The sequence below is a fragment of the Osmia lignaria genome, chromosome 12, assembly GCF_051020975.1.
Source record: "Osmia lignaria lignaria isolate PbOS001 chromosome 12, iyOsmLign1, whole genome shotgun sequence".
Lineage (NCBI taxonomy): Eukaryota > Metazoa > Arthropoda > Insecta > Hymenoptera > Megachilidae > Osmia > Osmia lignaria.
In genome coordinates, this window is record NC_135043.1 from 11,455,989 (window position 1) to 11,477,877 (window position 21,889).

Genomic DNA, 21,889 nt, shown 5'->3' on the forward strand with positions numbered 1-21,889 from the left:
TGAAACGTTTCGCTTCCCGTGCAATTGAATCTCTAAATTGTTTATGAATGATCCGCAAAACAAACTGTTCGAAATGTGTCAGGTTTTTTTATTTTAATATAAAATCTACACGAATCACAAAATTTAATTCATTTTCAAAATTCATTATTTTCTGCCATCATCTTTTATTCTTCCAAGTGGAAGAAGAATGGCATGCTGCTCGCAGTATATAAGGTTTAAGTATCAGACAGCGTTTACTACAGTTGAACAGAATTTTGCATAAAGCAAATAAAGAATTCAACGATCAGTTCCTAAAACAAAATATACGACAGAGTACTCTTTTTCATATATTATAACATTTGTCACAAAGATATCATCCTGGGTATACAGACTCTTGTTAGACAGACTATAAACGCGGGGGTGTTTGATAGAAGTCGAAGGGGAACATTGGTCGGTTGTGAATGCCACTATGAGAGGCTATAAAAATCGTATTTTGGCGGGAGCCCCACGTTTGTAGGTTGTATTTTCCCTTTCTATGACCCAATGCAGCTTTATCGGGTCAGTTGCATTTGCATTGCGATGCGCACGGCGTTCCCGTTTCACGATTCCCTCACGTATTTTCTCTCCTTCTCTCTCCTCTATCCCGGCATCCTTGCTTTCCACTCGTTTCTCCCATTTTCGTTTGTCTTTTTTTCCATTTCCATGTCACTTTTCTCTTTTCCACTCACACTCCTGGCGTAACGTTTGGTTAGAGGAGAACTGGTCAACACGTGCCCTTTAGACCTGCACGTTGAGAATTCGACGTTATTGATGGGACTATGTAGAGCCAGGAATTATTGTAGAGCCAGGCTGTACAAATATAGAAAGGAATAAAATGGCTGCTCACTTTCCTCCCCATTTTAATCACTTTCATTTAAGTGAACCCAAAATCACTCTCTCTTAGGCTGACCTTAAACTTCCCAACACCTTGAGATGCTTAAGGTTAATTACAATCTCCAAGAATATTTTAGTCTGATGCCAATTTTCTTGATACTTACAGAACGTTATCTGTTACTACTGTATTATCTATCGTATTATCAGATAAACGCGATTTCTACATATATCGAAGCTCTCGATTCGTCTCGATTGTCCCGCGTAAGTATCCAAAGAAGTTCATTAAATTTACCTGTCGCAGAAATATTGAAACATCAACGGAAGAAACAAAGCACGTAACCGAGCCTCGTGGCCGGAACGTGTAGTACACAGCAAACAGGTTTCTCCCTTGAACGCGAAAAATAATTGAACGGTCGGAGCTTATATCGGGATCAGTGGTGATTTAAGAACCGCGGGTTTACCAATCAGAGCGCAAAAGCGAACACTTGGTGGAAAAGAGTCTAGCCAGCCAGCCAGCCAGCCTCCACCGAAGGATGGCCAACGCTCTGTTGTAAACACCCCTGATGGATGGATTGTTTTCGCGCCTTTTCAGAGTCGAGAATTGTTGACTCGCCACCTCGATTCAAACCCAGTTGGAAGAAGAACGGACAAATCGAATGTTCCTCCCTCCAATCACTTGACTCTGTAACATAGTTGCGTAACGAGTGTTCGTTGAAAAGGGAGGGCATGAAAATGAACCCATGTAGCAGCATTGTACATACGAAGCATCTTTTTGGTTGCCCTGTTGGTAACCTTGTCTGGCATGCAGGACCAATACTACTGCCATAGTGGCGTCGCTGCTGCCGTTTATCTCACGAAACTCCATTACCGACGTTTTCTCTGAATTCCGTGCTAAGCAGACGCCCGAGAGCACCGTGAGCTTGACGCAATGAAATTTGAACGCGCTGTGCGACGTCTCCTCTGTCTTTCTCTAGCCGCCATTTTCTCTTCTTTCTTCGTCCCGTTCGCTCTCGAGCTTACTACCCTTTCTCTGTCTCTTGCACCAGTTCCACCGTTATATTCTAGCTCCATCTTTGTTACGTTCGTGTTTGCTCCTCGTTTTGGGGCAAGAAGCGGGGATGGACGCACAGCGTGTCGGCGCAGGGGCGTGGTGTGAAGGGAGGGAAACAGGAAACGTGGCAACGCTACACCAGCAATAGCGTGGATCTGTATCGGCAACGCAGCAGTGACTCAGCACCGGGTAGCAGCAGCACTGTGGTTGCTGATGGGTGCTGGTGTACTGCGCTTTGCGTCGGGGCTACGTGAGATATAAGACAACATCAATGTAGACCTCTTTTTTTCAACTCGGTTTTGTAACTCGATTCTGTACGAGTACCTGACTAGGCCGTTCCCGTCTGCCCATAGTGTCAGGCCGCGACGACGCTGACTGGCGTCGGTGTTTGCCAAACTAGAAGTCCACGCTCGCGTGGTACACTCGCAACGAAAACAACGCGTAGACAGATTTCAAAATGAATTCGAAATTATGAACCCGTTCGACCTGGATGAGTCGTTCGGCACAAAGCTCAAGTCACTGACTAAATTTACAATGACGCCGAAATGTACATACAGCCGCTTTAGAATATTCTCTATTCGACGCAGTTCATGAGAAAATTCCTGTTCTGCTATATGGAAAAATCTAACAAGTCTAACAGTACAATAATCTTAATCCTACTAGTGGCCGCGCCTATAAATATACCATGAACGGTACCGTAGACGACAACCGTTATCCATTTTGAAATAAAAAAGAAACCGTACGCTTCTGAAATGTAGCCGCTAAATGATGTCATCCAGATGATCATCGCAATGATTAAATATATCAATGACAAAATTTTAAACAACACAAGATGATATTCATCCTATTCTTAGGACTTGGGAATAAGTGGCAAGTTCCGCAGAGAGTGATATCAGCGGCCGATAAAGCAGAGACTCGAGAGGGTGTGCATATTATGTCGGGATGTCCGTTTTAGTCCGGGTGCAGTGGTTTGGTTTTGTTATATCGTCACGGTGTTTAGAACTTTATGCGAGCAAACCCCGGGAACTTGTTGTCTGCACCGATGACGAAACCAAGGTAATACACGAGTAGAGAACTCTGGACTGATCGTGAGGTCTGAGTTGGTGGGAGCGGCCGAAGGCCGACGTTTTGTAACAACGAACATACCGGGCTCTCCGGAACGCCTACGACGAAATTTTGACGCTGCTCGCACTTCGATTAAGCAACTTTTTTTTCTTTCATATTCTCTCATGTATACATAATAAGTTCTCTTTTAGATCAGAGTTCTATCAAGTAAGTAAGTACTTACGATCTATAGGTTATAACAAAGATGGCGGGCAGTTATGACATCTTGGTCTCGCCCACTCCCATCAACCATTACGTTAAGTATACTTTTCATGAAATTACGAATAATTATATTTAAGTGTAACGGAGAAATGAAACGTTGAAGCAAACAATTCCACGTTGTTTCGAAAGCTTTAGCTTCTGTTAGAGATCGATGTAAGCTGGCGCTAAATATAATTACAGTTCGTGCATTAAATTTTCAGTTTCAAGCTTCTGCCCGCCGCTTTTAATACCAGACTCCAGTTCGACCTTACTATTTCTGTGCCTCGAAAGTATGCCCGCTTTGAAAACATTTCTTCCCAAACGTTACACAGTTTTAAGCGGAACACTTTATTGGTAATCGTTTAAATGGAAAAAGGGATATGGTTCAAATATCTTCAACCCTAACTTGTTGCTAAACGTGCGGTAAACGTTTTTCAATTCGGTGGAGAATCAGACAGCTGGAACTATTGATGACTACCGGCTAATAATTTCCACTTTCACGCACAAATAAAACTCTACCAGTGTTACAAACAGAGTAAAATATAAAGAGAAATAATGCATCGGTGAAAATAGAATACATATAGAGAAACAGAGGGGATCAGAAGCGTAATGGAAGGAGATAAAGTGAGACAGATCACATAGAGGGAGGTCATGCTGCGCTTGCGTTCAGGGAACAGAGAAAGGGAAACAATTCTCGTGTGAAATTCGTATATTCTGTCTCGCTCGATCAGGGAAAGATCTATGTAGCAAACAAAATCATGGCACTTGCGAGAAAAGCCGGGAATAGAAGGTAGCTACAATACCGGCGATACGTCAGGATGTCGAAGAGGGAACCAATCGTTTCTGAACGGAATTGGGCTCATAGCCACGCGCATATGCATTCTGTGAAGGGAACTGGTTACCGACCGCGATTTCGTAAACGCGGAAACTTCCCCAAAGAGGACCGCCTGTCGTAAGATCACGTCGTCCAATCACTCTCATAATTATTCATATTAGGGTTGCTAAACTTTCAATATGTAGGTACTTGATTTATGCAAAAAATTGTGAAAACTTTCTTTAGATGATTCAATATTCGGTGTATTTGAATGCCTCCCATATAGATAAAATTCAGATTCCAATTTTGAATAATGAAATTATACGAATAATTCGGATTATTTTGAATTGAAATTTTTTATTCGGTGTATTCAGATTTAATCACATTATTAATGACGCGAACTATTGATTACGAATCAATACCATAGACCATAGACCATAGACCATAGACCAACGGCAGTGGATTGAGTATTCTAATATTCTGATTATTGAAATAAACAATTAATTGTTCAAATCATCCGGATCATTCGAATAAAAGCTATTCAATGTTTTCGAGTCCTAATACGAATACGTTTCCGACCCACTGTAGGTGAGAATACGAAAATAGTACGAGGCGCTGCGTGAAACGTGGCCCAGGTCGTGTTTGCCAGTGACACGTTAATTATGTTTCCCCGATGAAGAAAAATGTTTCTGAATCGACTCCCTTTTTAAGATGAAATGACTTTCAATATTCTAAAGTTAATAATCTTATTCTTTTATGGGACAACTTTCCCATAAAGAAGAAAAAAAAGTACAGAAAGTTACGAGTATACATACATATAAAGGCAAGGAAAATGTTTTCGTGATCTTTTCTAGAATTTCATTTCCGCTTTCCATTATAACGGAAGTTCTCTTTCTTAACAGTTTTGAGTACCTTTTATTTTCGATCAATATAACGATAAAATCAATTCTACTTGAGATCGTAACATATCAGCACAGTAGTCATCAATTCTCGGACGATAATTATCTAATCGGTGAAAATAAATTTAAAAATAGACGATGATAAAAGAATGGTGGAAAATTTTATAGCTGTCCTCAAAATCAAGTAGAAAAATGTTGCTGTTTCTGATTATTACCTAATTAAAGTAGATTTTATAAGGGAAATATGTAATTGGAATGTTTTATTTTATATTACTAAGAAAAGGAAACATTTAGTAGTATTCTTTTTATTTTGTTCCATTGTATACGTCAATTGTGTGCTGCAAATTAAAAAATTTAACCTATATCTAATCTAATCGAGCTAGATCGCCGATTCCATAATAATGATCCAACACTAGCCGAGACTTAACTTAACCGTGTTGGATACCATCGATTCCACAAATATGCGTTTTCTTCTTTCTAAAGCATCGTTAAAAAAAATGTCGGTTCACGTCTTGAATATGTAACATCATGGATTCACGTTCTATCAGATTATTTGCAAATAAGTCGTCCGTCGGACGCTTTGAATTGCATGAGGTAAAGGGAAGAAGCATCCTTTTCCATGCGCAGATTCCAGATAATCCTCGTTACAAAGTTGTTAATTATCGGTATGAAATACAGATCTGATTTCGGGAGTCTGAATGATGTTCATTAGCAAAAAGTAATAATATTCGAATCTTCAAATACTTGTAGAAACCAGATTTGAACTTCAGATTAAGCGTTACTATCGGGGTTGTTATAAAAATACAATTTTTCACACTCCAACTTTGGATACCTCAACTATTCAGATATGTATTGTATAATGTATTTATTCTCAAAGTATTGATTCTGCTCAGTAACATACAACTAATAATGATGGCATACATTAAATCAAGTTTAGTATCTACTTATGAAAGGTACTAGGTAACTGTACTCGTTTGATATATGTATAAAGTGTATAGATAAATTTCGAAAAATATAAAAATATTTGTATATTCGAATCGCGTTATCCCATCGCTAGCGTATATTCGAAGCGAGTCGACACGAAAGGACAGCTGTGACGAACACATGTGGGCCTCTGAACATCAGGCCCAAGTCGCCTCGTTGGCGTGGCTGTAGCACGAATGGCATGACACTATACCTCTTTCCGGTATGCGCGTCCTTCGTACAGTTTAGAACGGCTGCTTCGTCGCGCATTGAGGAAGCAGCAGGCTGAACAGCCTCACAGTCGGCTGCACAGTTTTAACCCCTTCAAATCTCTATAATTACTACTTGTCCTGAAATTTAGGGATTCATATAATACATTTCTACATACATATTTTTGTTATATATATGTATAACGCGGTCCTTTTGGATCCTTGGGGTAACTTTTATGTACTTATGACTTATTACAGTTTATTTGTTTTGATTTTTTGAAAACGAATAAAAGTAGACAACTTTTAGAAAATTTCAAATACTATATTAATTAGGTACATTAATTTCGTAAGGTTCTAAATTGGAGAATGAAACCTATTGCATTTTTAATATTTCTTAAAAGTAGGAAAATAAATTACTCAGAACCAGATAAACGAATATTTCATCTGGTTGTCTCTTAAGTTCACAATATAATTGAGTTATAGTTTTTTAACAAATTAAGTTGTATAGTTTCAAAAGTGATTAATCACTTTTATCTTATATATATTCAACTGAAAAAATGTATTAAGGTGCTCAACACAATTAATAACTTACGAACGTTTTTGTTGTAAAAATAGATAGAAAGTGCCGTCCATTAAATTTCAATTACCATTTCACCAATCAATCAAACGATTCAATTAATTGATCTCCTATTTCAATCAGCGTCTCGGCGTTGATTCGATCAACATTCAACACTCGACTGATCCTGGTTTCCCTTTCTTTCAAAACAACCAATTAAGATTACGCTCTTTTTTCATCAGTAATAAATTTTTCATCGACTCGGTTATTTATTTTAATTGACGTCTTTATAATTAGTACCGAAGATTTAACTTAATTAACGATTAAATATCTACTTGTTTTAATTTTCAATTGCAACTATATACATATATCGGTCGAATAAAAATTCAATTTTCAACTTCTGAAGCTGGTAATTATTTTAGAGGCAATTATTAATGTATGTAGACGAATCGATTAAGTTTCATAGTGATTTCTTTAACCCTTGTAGATATGTATAATGAACTACTGGGACACCCTTTTTATTTTCTAAATCTTACAATTAGATTATCACAATTAATCGTTAATTGCAGCTGTTTTTCGCAGCTGTTGGACGCTGCTGGGGCGGCGAGCTGCCCGCTCGACGTCTCGACGCTTCCTGGAACACTCGCTTATATTATATGTACATAAGTGCACGCGTCTCGCTCGAGGAACGCAAGGGACTCGTTAATTGCGTTAATATAATTACGCATGCTCGCGAGTAGATAAAGCACACGATCAATTTTATTGTTTGATATTTGACTTTAATTATTAAATACTATACACATTTAATTACCTACCTCAAGGAAGGATCGCTAAAGAGCGATTAGAAGGGATTTACTAGACGAAACGGCAGGTATTGTTTGAGCCTCTCTCAGAACATGAATTAATCAAATTTTTATGTATTTTATGCGTTGCAGTATGAAGGCTACATAAATAATTCATTCTTCGGAATGAATCATGTAATTGAGGGAAAGGATATCTCTGTTCTTTATTTTTTTTTTTTTTTTTTTTATAAATAATCAAGGTGTTTTACTGTAATATTATTAAGTATTAATTCACAGTAATGAACAGCCTAATAGTAAAAATGAAAATATTAGTTTTTGAGAAAGTAATATTTAAAGTTACGTAATGCATTGTACAAAGAATGGAAGTTAAATTTACAATTGTTTGACTTACATTACTCTCAATCTGTAAGATTTGTTTATTCATTTTATTCCCCGTCTTTAACATAAGATGAAATTTGCATATACGAGAATCGCGTTCGCACGCAAAGCAAAGCAAAGCAAAGCAAAGCGAAGAAGTGTAACGGGGGTGAAAAGCGTGACTGTGGTGATAACGTTTCCTTAAGACTTAAGAATCAAATATTTGTTTTCTCAGAAATATTATATCTAATCCTATATCTAATTTACAAAAACGTCGTTTATTATACGTCTCGTTACCCAACTTTGTACCCAACGAACATTTTCTAAAGAACCTTTGAAAAAGTACTACATATATGTATGTTTGAAAACCTATTTTCATGCGACAAACATCCAAGTTTCCAAGTGAATTAGTTTCATTGTTACACATTAGTAAGACAATACATTTGCTTACCACGCCACGGTTCGTAATTTGTATAGCGTTCGAAATAATTTCAACACGGTACAGGGAAGTCGAACTGCATCGCACTTTCCTGTTGCGTCATGCATGCCAACGCATAACAGTACAGTGTACGGTCTGCCAGTAAATACACAAACATACCATCGTTGCAGAACATCGTCAATACTCCTGTACAGGAATAGGAAAAATAGTGAAAAAGCAAAATAAAAACAGTTAAAATTTGATATCGTATCCACGAAATATTTCAAACGGAATCACATTATCGATGGAGTCTATTGTGACAGGTAGGGAACTACGTTCGTTATCGTCATTTTATTTCCTCATAATTGCAGACGCGCGTGCAACTCGGCCCGTATAATTAAACCAGGTATTATTTCCTGAACAGCACAAAGTACATGGTTCCATAAATTTCTGCGTATGCTGGTTAAAGGTGCGAGTTTGTCCCTTCGTAGCGATAATTAATCATGTCCACGGTTGTGTATTTGGCCGCAGTAATTAACTTTTGTCGGGCCACGAACGAAAGTCAGAATCTGGCTCCGCTGATTACCAACTTCATTAATTCGATAGCCATACAGAATGGTAGCCGCGGCCGCGTTACAATTCCGTTACCGGGGGCACAATTCCGATACAACCTTTTATTTCAGCTTGCCGCAAGTTAATGGAATTAATTACGCGAATGGTAAAATGCGGCCAATCCATAAACAATGATACGTGTTCATTTTTAACTTATACATATATATGAAAGGGGTATTTGAATTTTCGGGTGTACGCGGGTGCAAGTAAATACATACATATGTAGAATACAACGAATTTAGCGTGTACTAAATGGCCATTTATTTTTATGGGTTAAAAGTGTGACGCGAATAATAGGTGAAAAACAGCATCAGCCTGGTATTTCGATCTATCATCTTTATATCCCTCCATAATACTTTAGTCCATCAAAACCTTCCCCTTTGCTTTCCCGCAAGCTAAAACCGTAACCGTACGTCGTTCAAAGTCAGCTGTCGACGGGTCAAGAGATTGCCGTTTCCCTCTTCTTTCATTCTAGCCGTTGCTCTTTTCTTCCCCCTAAGGGGGAAGGCGGGACGGACGTTCTCGTTTCATCTTCTTCCTTCTTGAAAGTTGCGAGCCAGGAGAAACGCGGAAGAACCTTGGCATTGGGCTCGCTACTTCCGCTCAATTTAATGCACGTCCACCAGTGGTCGACCGCATTTGCGATTCACAAAGAGCGGTGTGAGGGAAAGGGAAGGAAAGTGGAGCGATAAAAGGGGTGGGTGGGTGGGTGGGTGATTGTACGTACCAGGAGGTGAAGAGGGTCGAGGAGTCGGCCTGAGGGAAAAGGAGAAAAAGAGGTGCATTGAGCTTTGATACCTACCCCGTAGGGTGAACTTTATACTATGTACATATACACGAATATATGTACCGTCCTGCACACACCCGTGTGCGTGAATATGTACATAGCAGCGTGTACATACACGTACCTGTTGCTTGTTCCATTGTTCTCCCTGTTGGTCGTGTCCCGTCTACATACACGTATATGTATGTATTATATATACACGTTCCTCATCTCCCTTCCTCTTTTACCTCTTCCACGATGCTTGCGGTATAACTACAGACTGCGGTATAACTATCACCTTGCCTCGCTACATGTTCAGGGTAAAGTATATTTGAACGTACACATTTGTTTCCTACTTGGTACATACGAGTACACTGTGGTTCATAAGCACCCAGATACTTTCTTACTATGCTAATTTTCTTCTTCGTTAACTTGATAGTTAAGTTGATTTTTATTCAGGAAACAAGGAATTGGAGGAGAGTAGACCGAATCCCTTTCTTCGTAACGGGCCGGCCCTTACGCGGCGTGTTAACGTTTACGCGAGTCCATGAGAGCAGAAGTTTCTCCATTCATAACGGTGGAACTGGATGCCGGAGCAATGGTCCCTCGACCGGCTTCGGGCTGTTACCCGTACACCTACATATACGTACATGCTCTTCTCTTCCATGGTAAATGTAGGTTACGCCAGTGACGACTTCGTGTTGCCCGGCATCGTGTTGCTTCGTTGTTTGCGTTCCTTCTCCCTATACACTATCTATCTTCCTGTGTCTGTGGGAAGGTTCTCAAGGTCACTGGTAACCACCGCCTCATCATCATTCGTCCGGTTGTCCCTTTGCTGTTTCAGGATCTCGTTAGGGATCAATAATTAATCTTACAATTAATCAAAAATACGATTGGTTTGAGTAAATATTGATTAAAATTCAACCGTTCAATACATCCTTGTATACCGGATAATTTATTTGCTTCCAATTGACCCGGCTACGAGCACGTCCCAATTCAAAAGAAAGGAGAAAGAAACAAGTTTCTCTTGACTAAAGAGAATCCATATCGTTTGAAACCATACATCAAATCGGTGGTACACGTTGAGTAATCTCGAGCTTTATGGAGAGATCATCGGGATCGAAAGTTGAACATTGTCGTGACACGAATTGAACTTTTCACACGTAGTGTGGGTGGATCAGAGATCTCCTCCTACAGAGAGGCTGGCGTCTGTGTTAATAGGACGATTTGCGATTCAACCGATTTCAACCGATTTCAACCGAAGGAGAGTGAAGAAGGATCTATATGATCGTTTCGGGTTGAAAAGGTGTACCTACTTACTTGGCTCGATTAACGTTTCACCGCGATCTAATTTCCTTGCATTACCTACCTACAGGTTATTTCGAACAGGATGATGAAAGTATTTTCAATATTTATTTCACTTCTTTTCAGTTTTATGACATTTAGATCAACCATCGAATGTTGGTGGTTGGGTCAATTGTGACCCAAATCTATTAAATTTCTATAATTGTACGTCGACTAAAATTAGGTATTGGGGGGAAACGATAATGCGTTGGGAACAAATAAAATTTCATTTTTGACACAAACAACCCCTGTAGAGCAAAGGGAAGAACAGATTGAAGAAGAAGTTTGAAAGAGGTGGAAGAATATCTAGTCTGACAAGTGGCGCCACGTCGCTTAATCCCTTCTTCTGGCTCGGCACAACCCACAAACTTTAGCATAAGATAGCATACGTACGTTCCCCTCTTTCCCCTTTCTCCGGCTTCTATCTGCCTCTCTTTAAGGTCAAATCGAGTATATTCCGAAAGTGGCTGGTTCGTGTATAGGTACTTACATACGTAAGTACTCGTTGGCGTACAGAACCGAAGACAGGGATGGGTGCTTCGAGGTGCAGAAGGAAAAGTAGAGTGGTAGGTGAGAGAGGATGCAGAGAGAGAGAAAGAGAATTGAGCAACAGGTTCCCTAAAGCTCGAATGACACGCTTCGAGGATTTTCGCGAAACGACTGTTTTGCGTCCCGCTCGATCGTTTCACTCTGATTGTTCTGTCGGCTGACTGACTGAAATCTTCCACCCTCTTTATTCTTGGTAATCTATCTACCATCTGACCCTTCCAGGGTGAATGGAATGTCTTTTGATGCTTTTCATTTAGATAATCGAGAAATCAGAAATGAAAATAGTAGAAAGTCTGATATGATTTGATGACATAAACCTTGAAATTCCTAGACTGCACCTTGAAAGCATCCCTTTCTAACTTTGATAAAACTCTAAATCACTCTAAATTCAAACTTGGCACATCCATCTGTGAACATAACCTGTGAAAGATCAACGATCGTCCAATGTAGGTAATTGTTGAACGGAGGATATCGCGTGGAAAGTCTGATCGATCGTACAGGATATGGCGGGCAGGAAGTTTGAAAAGCACGTGGCCGAATAAGTTTCGCTAGGGTCACGTCGACGATCATACGTCATACAGCACAGCTGAGCCTCTTGCATCCACGTGAAATACCGTCATACCGATCCTCTGTGTGCGTCCGCACGTACGAGTATGTATGCGTTATTTCCCTGTGTATCCACTAAGGGGACGAAGGTAGGGGTGTAGAGATGAATATGTGAATATGTGCCATGCGAGCGGCCGAATGAAAGTGAAAACAGGGTTGGAGGGCCTCCTCTTGCTCTTCCTCCCTCACCTTCTACTCCATCTCTTGCATCACTCTCTCTCTCTCTCTCTCTCTCTCTCTGCTCGATATATTGCAGCCGGTATGCAGAAGCATGCACACCGTTCGATTCGATGTATGCGGGATAGATGCGGAGCGAGGTCGGGTCCCGGTTTACTGGTTCACCCTCTCTCATCCCCCGCCTCCGGCTTCTCCGTTCACTACGTCGGATTTCCTAGTCAATACCAACGAATCGTTCGTGACGCGAGTTCCGACAGCCTTGCTTCGCTTTCGATTGAAAACGAATCTTTGCTGTCCTACATAGGTATATCATCGACGAATTATACCCGTGTACCTACGGGTTGGTCATGGACTTTTTAACCCTCTCGATATTAAGCACGATATTAAGTACATACCGCGGTTAGAAACGAATTTCAAAGAAACGAAATGCATTTGGATCGAATCGGATCGATGGCAACGACCTTACTCTCTACGGTTCTTTTCGTCGTTGTCCGTGATCGGTCGCGATTATGTCCGCATTCTATGTTATGCGCGGTTACGTACACACAGGTGGTGGCACGCGCCGATTACGTAAAACACGCTCGTTGCTGCATCCATAATGTACGAGCGGCCTCCGCTAGAAACACGGCAGTCTACCTACCTTGGCGGATACACGACGCCGCCGTTCGGGAGGCACAATCCTATCGGCTCGATCTCGGGGGGCTATCCTTCCCGCTCGAATAAGGCGCGAGCAAGGCCGTGGTCTAAACTTGTCCGGCTGTTGAAAACTTGGCACGAAACATCCTAGTGACCCCATTGTCTGCTTTCCGCCGCGCCAACAACACGCTCCCTTTCCTACGCCGCGCCGCGCTGCTTCCCTCTTTCTCTGCGGCTGCATTAAGCCCGAATTAACCCTTTCGCTACAGCCCCACTTTGCTTGCCGCTATGCTCTTCCTCTTTCTTACTATTTAGGCTTTCATTTATTATCGGTACCTACACATTCTGTAGAAAGTTATAGATAGAAGGCGAAGAAAATAACATGACACCACAAATATCTTACTTGTTTTTTTGATAATATGTACCAATATCAGTTAAATGACTTAGCATTTCATTTTCAAATGAATTCATTGTTTATTGATCGAGGAATTTGAATTTCAAAACTACTTTTCACACTGGATGACTATAGTGAGTTCAGTACCGAAGGGGTACGAGTATATCGCGTTATTCTCTTTCCCTCCACCCTTTCAACCTTCCCGATCTTCTGACCTTCTCATTCCCATCCTCATCCTCTGTCTTCTCGTGCTGCACGTTTTCCTCCTTCGCCCACGCCGCTTGATGGCCCCTAGTCTTCGGTGTGTACCGGGCCATTTGTTTCTAACTGCGAAACGAACACCACCAACACCCCCGACACGACCAGCTGTAGAGCAACAGGTCCTCCAGGATGCAATCACGCGTTGACCCGGACACTTTCTATGCGCTGCGCTGCTTAGGGATATTAGAATGTCTCTTGGGCGCTGTTTTCCAGATTAGAGACATTTTGGGGATGGTCCTTGTGCTGAAAATTAGGTACGGCGGAAATATCAATTAGGTATGTAACAATTATTAAGGGTTTAAGTTTTCTGAACTTTAATTTTTTTTATTTTTACCATATTATACGTGTAGTAAATCATTTTATTATAAAACACATAAAAATGCAAATGCTCTGCTGCTCATAAAAAGAAAGAGAAGACATATTCATTCGCAGTCCAACACGTTCAATTCACGAGATCAGCGAACACATTTAACCCGTTACACAATCCCGAAAGCAATCTCCCGCGGTCGAAGCGTACGGGAGCGGAAATAAATCGTCGGATCACGATCACGATCACGATCACGATCACGATCACGATCACGATCACGAGTTACGGCACTCGGCACGCTCGCAGCAGGATTTTTTTTGAAACTGGGTCATTGTGTGACGCCGGATGAAAACTATAAATCTTCCAGTGGGTGGTGAGGAACTTGACCTTGCCATTTGAACTTGTCCCCTTTCTCTCGCGTGTATTCGTCTGCCATACAACTTCCCCGATCATTCTTCTTCACCCTCGGCTCGTATACTTCCCAGAGAGAAAGGATTTCTAAATTATTTCTTTTCTAACGGTGGAAGGGTGGAAGCGTTTGCACTCGAGAGGGTTTCGGTAGAAGTTGATGAACGCAAATCTTGAGTGACGACAAATGGTTTCCATCTAATTTTAAGTTTATCGTTGATCTACGGGTACAAAAGCCGATAAAAAAGATTGACGATCTTGTTTCGACCAGCGTGCAAGCACGAACCGTTGTAACGTGACGCGAAATAAAGGAGGGAATGGCCGCGTAAAACGTCGATAACCGGTGGAGATGAAAGGGCGAGAACGAGGCTGGTAACGGTCGGTCGTTGGTACATACTCGTACATGTGGGCCAACAGTTTGTCGAGGTGACGTCGCCACGATATGGGGGTAGGTCAGTGATATCCAAGCGGAGTTTAAACGGTTGTTCGCTTGGGTACAAACTCTCGATGGTCAGCGAGGGCTCTCGAACTGCTTCTAAGCACGAGAACAAAACAAACGCGGCTCAATTCCCTGGCAATTGTATGTAGTATCTATATGTACACCTCTTCGATTGCTTACCGTGTTGCCTGTTTCCTCATCGAATAATGCTTCTTGATCCTTGCATTTGCTGCCCACCAAGGGAAACATTTCCGTTTTCTTCTATACGAGTAATTTCATTTTCTGATATGTAGATTATCCTCGAAATTAGAAAAATTAAGAGAAAAGACAGGACTATTATTTTTTATAAAAATCATTTTAACACACTATCAAGTGCAAGTGTTTGCAATTTAAAACAATTTTTTAAAATAGAAATTTCTTTATAACAATTTTATAATTCGAAAGAGCTTGAAACAATATTCAAGAGGGTTGATCGAAGGACAGTGTCGGTTCATCCCTGTCGCTAGTCGGTTGTTATTATGCGTGGGGCGAGTTTCAAAGACCGTGATCGTAACCTAACAATCAGGGTTCTGGGTAGTTAGTGGGGCTATTAGCCGACATTGCTGTGCCGCCTAGTAATCAACGCCCTGGCTGTGTGCCGCTGCGAACGATAGAGTAAAACTGAAACAGAGATGGTACAACGATGATATAACGAAAAGAGAGAAGATAGAATTATCGGTAGCCTATCGTCTTAATTGACTCTAATTGTAACAGAATGTTAGGTAGATGATCGATAAAATCGAAAGTATTAGAGAATTGAATGAGAGGGTAAAAGCGATTCAAGTGACTTTATGGCGATCCTAAAAAGGAGCTGCCCTTGAAACAGTTTGCAAACGACGCGACGCCCTTTAATGGCTATTTTTATGGCGGCTCCCACAAAGACAGCTCGGTAAACTAGATTTATCAGGGAATTTTCATGTTTTCTTGTGTGTTTCACGTTGGATAAACTGCTTTCAAAGTCGTTTCTTTCCGTGAATTATTATTAGCTTCTTAATGGACAGATGTTTCAATTACGTACCTACTGTAATTTATCTTGAGGTCAGCTGCTGATAGATTTGAAAATGTTTTTATTCGTATGTTTTATTTCATTTAAATAAAGAGTAAACTCAATCAGATATACCTAAATGTTGAAAAGTTTAAGTTGAAAACGATCCTGAAAATAGGACAAAAAAAGTGAGAAACAAAATTTCACTTTCGAAAGTTGCAAAGAGAAAACGAATCAGCTGATAACTGAAAACGAATTGCCGGAATAAATAAAACAAACAACGAAAACGTGAGTACACCGGCCAATCCAGGTAACATTGATAATATAATCCATGATAATATAATTTACATGATATCGCGCTTCGTTGAGGTAAACCACTCAGACACAGATAAATTAACCGATTCATTTTAATTGCACTCTCCGTTTATTGAAACGCAAAATGATATCGAAATGAAAATAGCGACAACGTTGAAAAATGTTTATGAAAAGAAGAGAATGTGTATTTCGCGAAAGAAGAAGAAAGAAGAAAGAAGAAAGGAGAAAGAAAAGAGAGATCGTTGACGGTAGCAAAGAAACGATGTTGTTTAGCAAGTCTGCTTTCACGTGGTCGCGTGCGCTCGTGGGGTAGGATAATTGGCCAGGTGAGTTTCACTCTCGATCACCGATGCCGATCGACGATTTGCTCGCAAGCAGGTACGGCCGTGTAAGTACGTGCCTCGTCCCTTACTTCCTATCTTATCGCTTTACAACAATGTCGTCGATGTAGTTGTTTCTCTCTCTCTCTCTCTCTCTCTCTCTTTTCTCCTTCTGAGGAGCTTCTTTATCCCGACTCTGCTGCTTACGACTTTCAACCACCATCGAAGAAAGAGTCGCGTACCAGCAGTATATAAATGACTGGCTTGTGTCCGTGCAGGCTTCAACACCTACCAAAGTTCCGTACTCATGAATGAACTTCCTTGTGTGTGCAACCGTTTATGCTTTCCCTTCCTTCCTGCCGGTGTTCGTTGCACACACCTGCAGATATGCCGTATGCGTGCGAGCATTGTGTGTGTACGTCCTCTCGTGGGGGGTTAAACGGCTTCCCAACGTGGTCAATAGTTTCCCTTCGCCCTCCCTTCGTCCTCCTCCCCTCATACCCGTTCCTCGTTTCCCTTTACAGTCGTCCGTTGCCTCTGGCACCGCGACGTTTCCTCTTTATACACTATCACGTCCGAAGAACGGAAAGAGAGATCGCCAGATATGTAAACATTTATATTTTAACCCTTGAACAGTGGAGCCTGGGTCAATCGTGATCCGAACTTACAAAACGTGTAAAATTTCGATAATGAAAATCATTTTCATTTCACAAAATTGTCCTGCCTTTTTTTTTCCATTCTTCTTTTATCAGCTTGCTTTCACGTCGGTGAACACGAGAGAGAGCATAGATGGGCACGGAAGGTGGTGTTGGTTTTACAAAAGATTCGATTCACCCCCAGGGTTTATGAATGGATTGAAACTATGTACATACATACATACTACATATTAGGTCATCAGCCGCGATACACCTTGTTTTCTGTGTTTGTGCGGCGCGGCCGTAACAGAGCAACGGATGAAAGGAGAGCATCGCGGTTACGGAGGAACAGAGAGGTAAACAGTAAACACCGAGGGACCAGGCAAGAATGAATGGCATACGCCACCGTTAATAGCTCGTTCTCGCTTCAGGGTTGTGCAAGGTCAGTTCACTTTTAACCGGCCCGATCGCACCACCGTCGTCACCTGTCGTCTTCCTTTTTTTATTTTCCATGGTGTCACTCTAGCTGACGAGGCTCGTGATTAAGAGGGATTAAGAAGGCTATATTTGTCATCTAATTGTTTATTACGATCGTGTTGAAAATTCTCGCGGTAGGCCGGCTAGGGATTTGGAATCTAATTAATTAAAATCTTCAGTGAACCTATAGCAGGACAAACGAAACCATTGAAATCCCCCAAGAAATGTTTATTTTAGTCAAGGAAATTTAATATGTAGAGTTTTCCAAGAGGGAGGGAAACCGCGTGCGTCGCGTCGCGTCGCGTCGCGTCGAGTTGATCAGTAGGGAGAGCACGTGTTAACGGCGGTATGCGGCTGGCCGAGTTAATAGCCCCGTTTCAGCTTCAGGCTCGCCTCAGGTTAGTTGACGTTTACATAAATAGTCGGACCGTAAAAGAAAAGTGTTGATCGCGGGTGGTGAGGGAGGACGGGGAAGTGGCTGGTGGGTGCACGACCACGAATCCCATTAGAACGAGATGGAGTGATTCGGTAAGAAGAAAAAAGGGAAACGAGAGGAGAGAGAGAAGAGAAAGAGAAAGAGAAAGAGAAAGAGAGGCTGGTCGCAAGCAACGGTGGCGGCATGGCAGTTAGTTGGTGACAGGTTATTAGTCTGCCGTAAGTCTGGCCGCAGTGAATGAGAATAATAGCTTAGGTGTGACATTGCCCCAGTGCTAGAGACTCGTGCCAGCCGCGTTTCATCTCTTTCTCTTCCTCTACCTTGATGTATCCTTCTCCGATACACGCTTTCTCTCCTCATCGTACGGCGCGGCGTGCGTTTGTTCACGTTCGTCTGGTCGGTTCGCCTCGACGACGGCGTTATTGTCGTAATCTAGGTCTAGGCAGCATGGCTTGTCCTCGCCAGGTGTCATGTGCCTATTGTTCCTCAATGAAATCTCGGCTCCTCGGGTGACGCCACGAAACCAGAGCGTGTGCAAAACCTTCTCCGAAGGACAAAACCTTCTCCGTGGCTACCATTTTCTACCTGCATTTTTCTACCCTCTATTTAACGGCAGACCGAAGGGGTATTTCTAGTGGGTCAAGTGCGGTGGCTGTTGTTACGACTTTCCGTGAACGCAGATGATACTGTACCTTGGGTTGTATTGTATGTAGGTTTGCTTTTGTAGCTGTAACCCCATGATTTTCAATCTCTTTAACATTTTTCTTTTCTTTTCTTTTCTTTTCTTTTCTTTTCTTTTCTTTATCTTTCACTCTGCAATCTACCTGTTACTTTTACCAGATTCTCGAGATTGTTAAGGAAAGTGAAAGGACTATGAAACTCTTATATAAAGCAATTCTATCTCAGGAGAAAGAAATTGTATCTTATATACATCTTATTATATTTTTATTATAACTTTCATGTTCTGGATTCAAAACGAATCTCCACTTTAGAATTACAACCGAGTGCTTCAGTTTACATATACTCTAAAATTACTCGTATTTTACCCTAAAAATATCAATAATAATATAATATTAATAGTAGGTACCTATGCAAATTTTGATTTCTTCTTGAATAAAACACGGGAAACAGCATAATGTCGATGAAATTTTCCAAACACCAATATTTCTATTCTGAAACCCATATATAATGTAATATTTTCCCAATTTGAGTGTAGGATTTAGCGCGTGCAACCTGTCGTTCCATTCGATTCGCGTCGAGGTAGCTAGTAATGGGGGCACAGGATTTACTATCGTAATCAAGCGTGACAGATGACGCGTCAAAGAGAACAGGTCTAGTCATTAGGTATCTGTCCCGTGCTGCTCTTCATCGATTCAACTTCTTCTCGTTTTCTCGTCTTCGTATCTACTGGCACGATCCCAACTATTTCAGCATTAACGCGATGACTATTACGATGAAAATGAACTTATGTCTCAAGGTACATATTGCGATAACAGTTATTAGGTAATTATTTCAGTGAAATTGTACTGTTTTCGTTTTCGTTATATTAGTTTAGCAACTCTTTAAGAAGAAAGATTACCAGAAGGAAAGGGTTAAGAAGCGTTTTATTTGTACAAGTAAGTTTATGTACATACATATGTATTACACGGTTAACGAGCAGCTTGGAGGCCGTATAAGCTAAACAAATCTCGGGGAGTCGGTGTGTCGATCCGTCGTCGATCCGTCGTCGATCCGTCGTCGATCCGTCGTCGATCCGTCGTCGATCCGTCGTCGATCCGTCGTCGATGCGGTGACACACGTTTCTCTGTGTTGACACTGGTTGGTTGACGCTGTTGACATTGGCGACACTCTGGTGGTTTGTCGGTCGGGTTCAGGTTCACGGAAGCCATTCACGGTTCGCACGCCGCGCCGCGGCATAAAGAAGCGCCTGGCGCCTACGGTCGATAAAACTGGGTTGCCGTGTTCAGAAAGGGATTTAGGTGAGCTCTCTCGGTGCAGAGAAAGCCGTCTACTATCGTTCAGCTCGAGTACGGTTTCATTCGGTGAGCCGAGTTTTCTTCGTCAATTGAGAATCATGATATATATTTACTCTTTACATCACTCTGCTCGCTGATGTTTAGTACCGGTAATTGACACACATGTGCTTCTCTTTCTGTATATTAACATGAAAAGCATTGATTAATAGCAGGGGTGATGTTTCCACGGTAAATATAAACGGTGATCTCAAAATGTTGTATAGATATACTCGTAAATACCAATAGGTGTTGAAATAATCTTCTGTCCGTCCATGTTGCCAATTCCTTTACTACATATTTTCTTGATTTGTACAAATTTTTCATCGATGGAGCTGAAAAGAAAAGAAAAGAAAAGAAAAGAAAAGAAAAGAAAGTCAGACAAAGATTTGCTCTACAATGGATTGCAGGAGGTCGTTGACTCATCAGTGTAGGTCTACGTCAGGAAAGGTCGTAGTAGCGGGAACCGATCCGTTCCATTCACAAAGGTTGTAAGAGAAGCATTATCTCCCTACGACCCTGAAATTCCCGCTGGCCCCCTGCTTCCCGCCCCCCTCGTCCTGATACGCCCTCTTCCGTTTCACTCGCACCGATGCTTCTCTCCGCTGGCAGCCACCTTACTTTATTGCCTCTAGGCGGTTGGCGCCTGGCGCCTGGCGCTTCTTTACGCCAGTGTGCGAAGCGTTAATAGCTTCTGTGCTGTGAACCTGACCCCTCGTCATCGCCAACACAGACCTACGTTGCATCACGGCTACGACCGAACACCCAGGCAACAGTTAATCGTGAATGTCGTGTCATTAGCAAAGCGTTAGTAACGCCAGGGGATTCGTTATCACTCTCTGCTCAACTCGTTCAGATGCATATTTTTAACTCTTACACCAACTGCATATACAGGGCTATTCAAACTGAGATTTAAGAAACTAAAATTATTACCTTAACCGTCACTGAGCACCCTCTCGATAAGAGAGGTCCCCCTGCAACGAAAAGAAAAATAAAAGAGTACAAGCAGGCATTCACAGTTTTCTGCATACGTATGCGGAAGAAAAACACAGGCAGGGGTTAACTTGTAGCTAATTTGAAATTCAATGTCTACCGTCTGTCGGTGTCTGGGATTGCCTGAAAGAGGACTGGGGTGGCATATCAGCTGACTTGACTGGTGGTGGGTGCCGCTTCCTAAGATGCACCCATTCATCCACCTTCTCTTTCTTCATTCACACATTCACGTGGGCCTCTCTCCTCTTCGCCCATTGACGTGCCTCTCTATTTTCTCTCTTCCTCGTTCTCTCTCCTTCTAACATCCGTACTCCCGTTACACTGACCGTTTCACCCTCTTTGTCCCTCCTCTTTCGGCATCTTACTCTCTTCACGTCCTTTTGTGGTAATGCTACAACTACCAACGCAATCACGACCACCAAGAATCACGGATATCCGCCAAGCTCCTCGAGTCGCTTTTAACGTCATCCCTTTCCTCCACCCAACACAAATATACCCTTTCTCTCTTTTCCTGCCCTTTCGCCACCCTTCGTTCGTCGACCTCCATTCTTCCTTTAGCTATTTTCTGCCTCTCTCTCTCTCTTTCTCCCTCTCCTCCTATGCTGCCCGTTATTTTCCTTTGTTTATCGTCGGAAACAACGCGGTCAGGTAGCTCGCGGAAGAAGGACGGAAGAAGATGAAAGAGGAGAAGCGGAGTTTCAAACACGAAGGATAAATACAGTTTACTTTTTTAATATTTATTCTTGATCTTTGAATCCTGGACACGAGAGTTGATTATTCATTCTACCGAAGTATGAAAGATCCATCTATTCGGCAAATCGATTCAACGAATCCTTGATGAGTTCCATTCCAACAAAATGGTGGTCGAAATAAAACGTGGAATGTTTCCTTGAAAAATAATCAGTCTTCCTGGGAATTTCATGGAATTCAAAGCACACACGACATCGCAGTCGC

General features: G+C 41.7%; 1 long non-coding RNA gene across 8 annotated transcripts in view; it reads left to right on the forward strand.

The window, feature by feature from the left end:
* The window catches only part of LOC117609996 (uncharacterized), a 140,200-nt gene that overhangs the window by 24,721 nt on the left and 93,590 nt on the right, over positions 1 to 21,889 (forward strand). The window contains exon 1 of one of the 8 annotated variants that reach the window (XR_013063172.1): positions 2,303 to 2,959. The exons of 6 other annotated variants lie outside the window; for them this stretch is intronic. This is a non-coding gene — a long non-coding RNA (uncharacterized LOC117609996). Of the gene's footprint in view, positions 1 to 2,302; positions 2,960 to 21,889 lie in introns of those variants that run through there. One more of the 8 variants, XR_013063171.1, reaches the window with a different exon arrangement.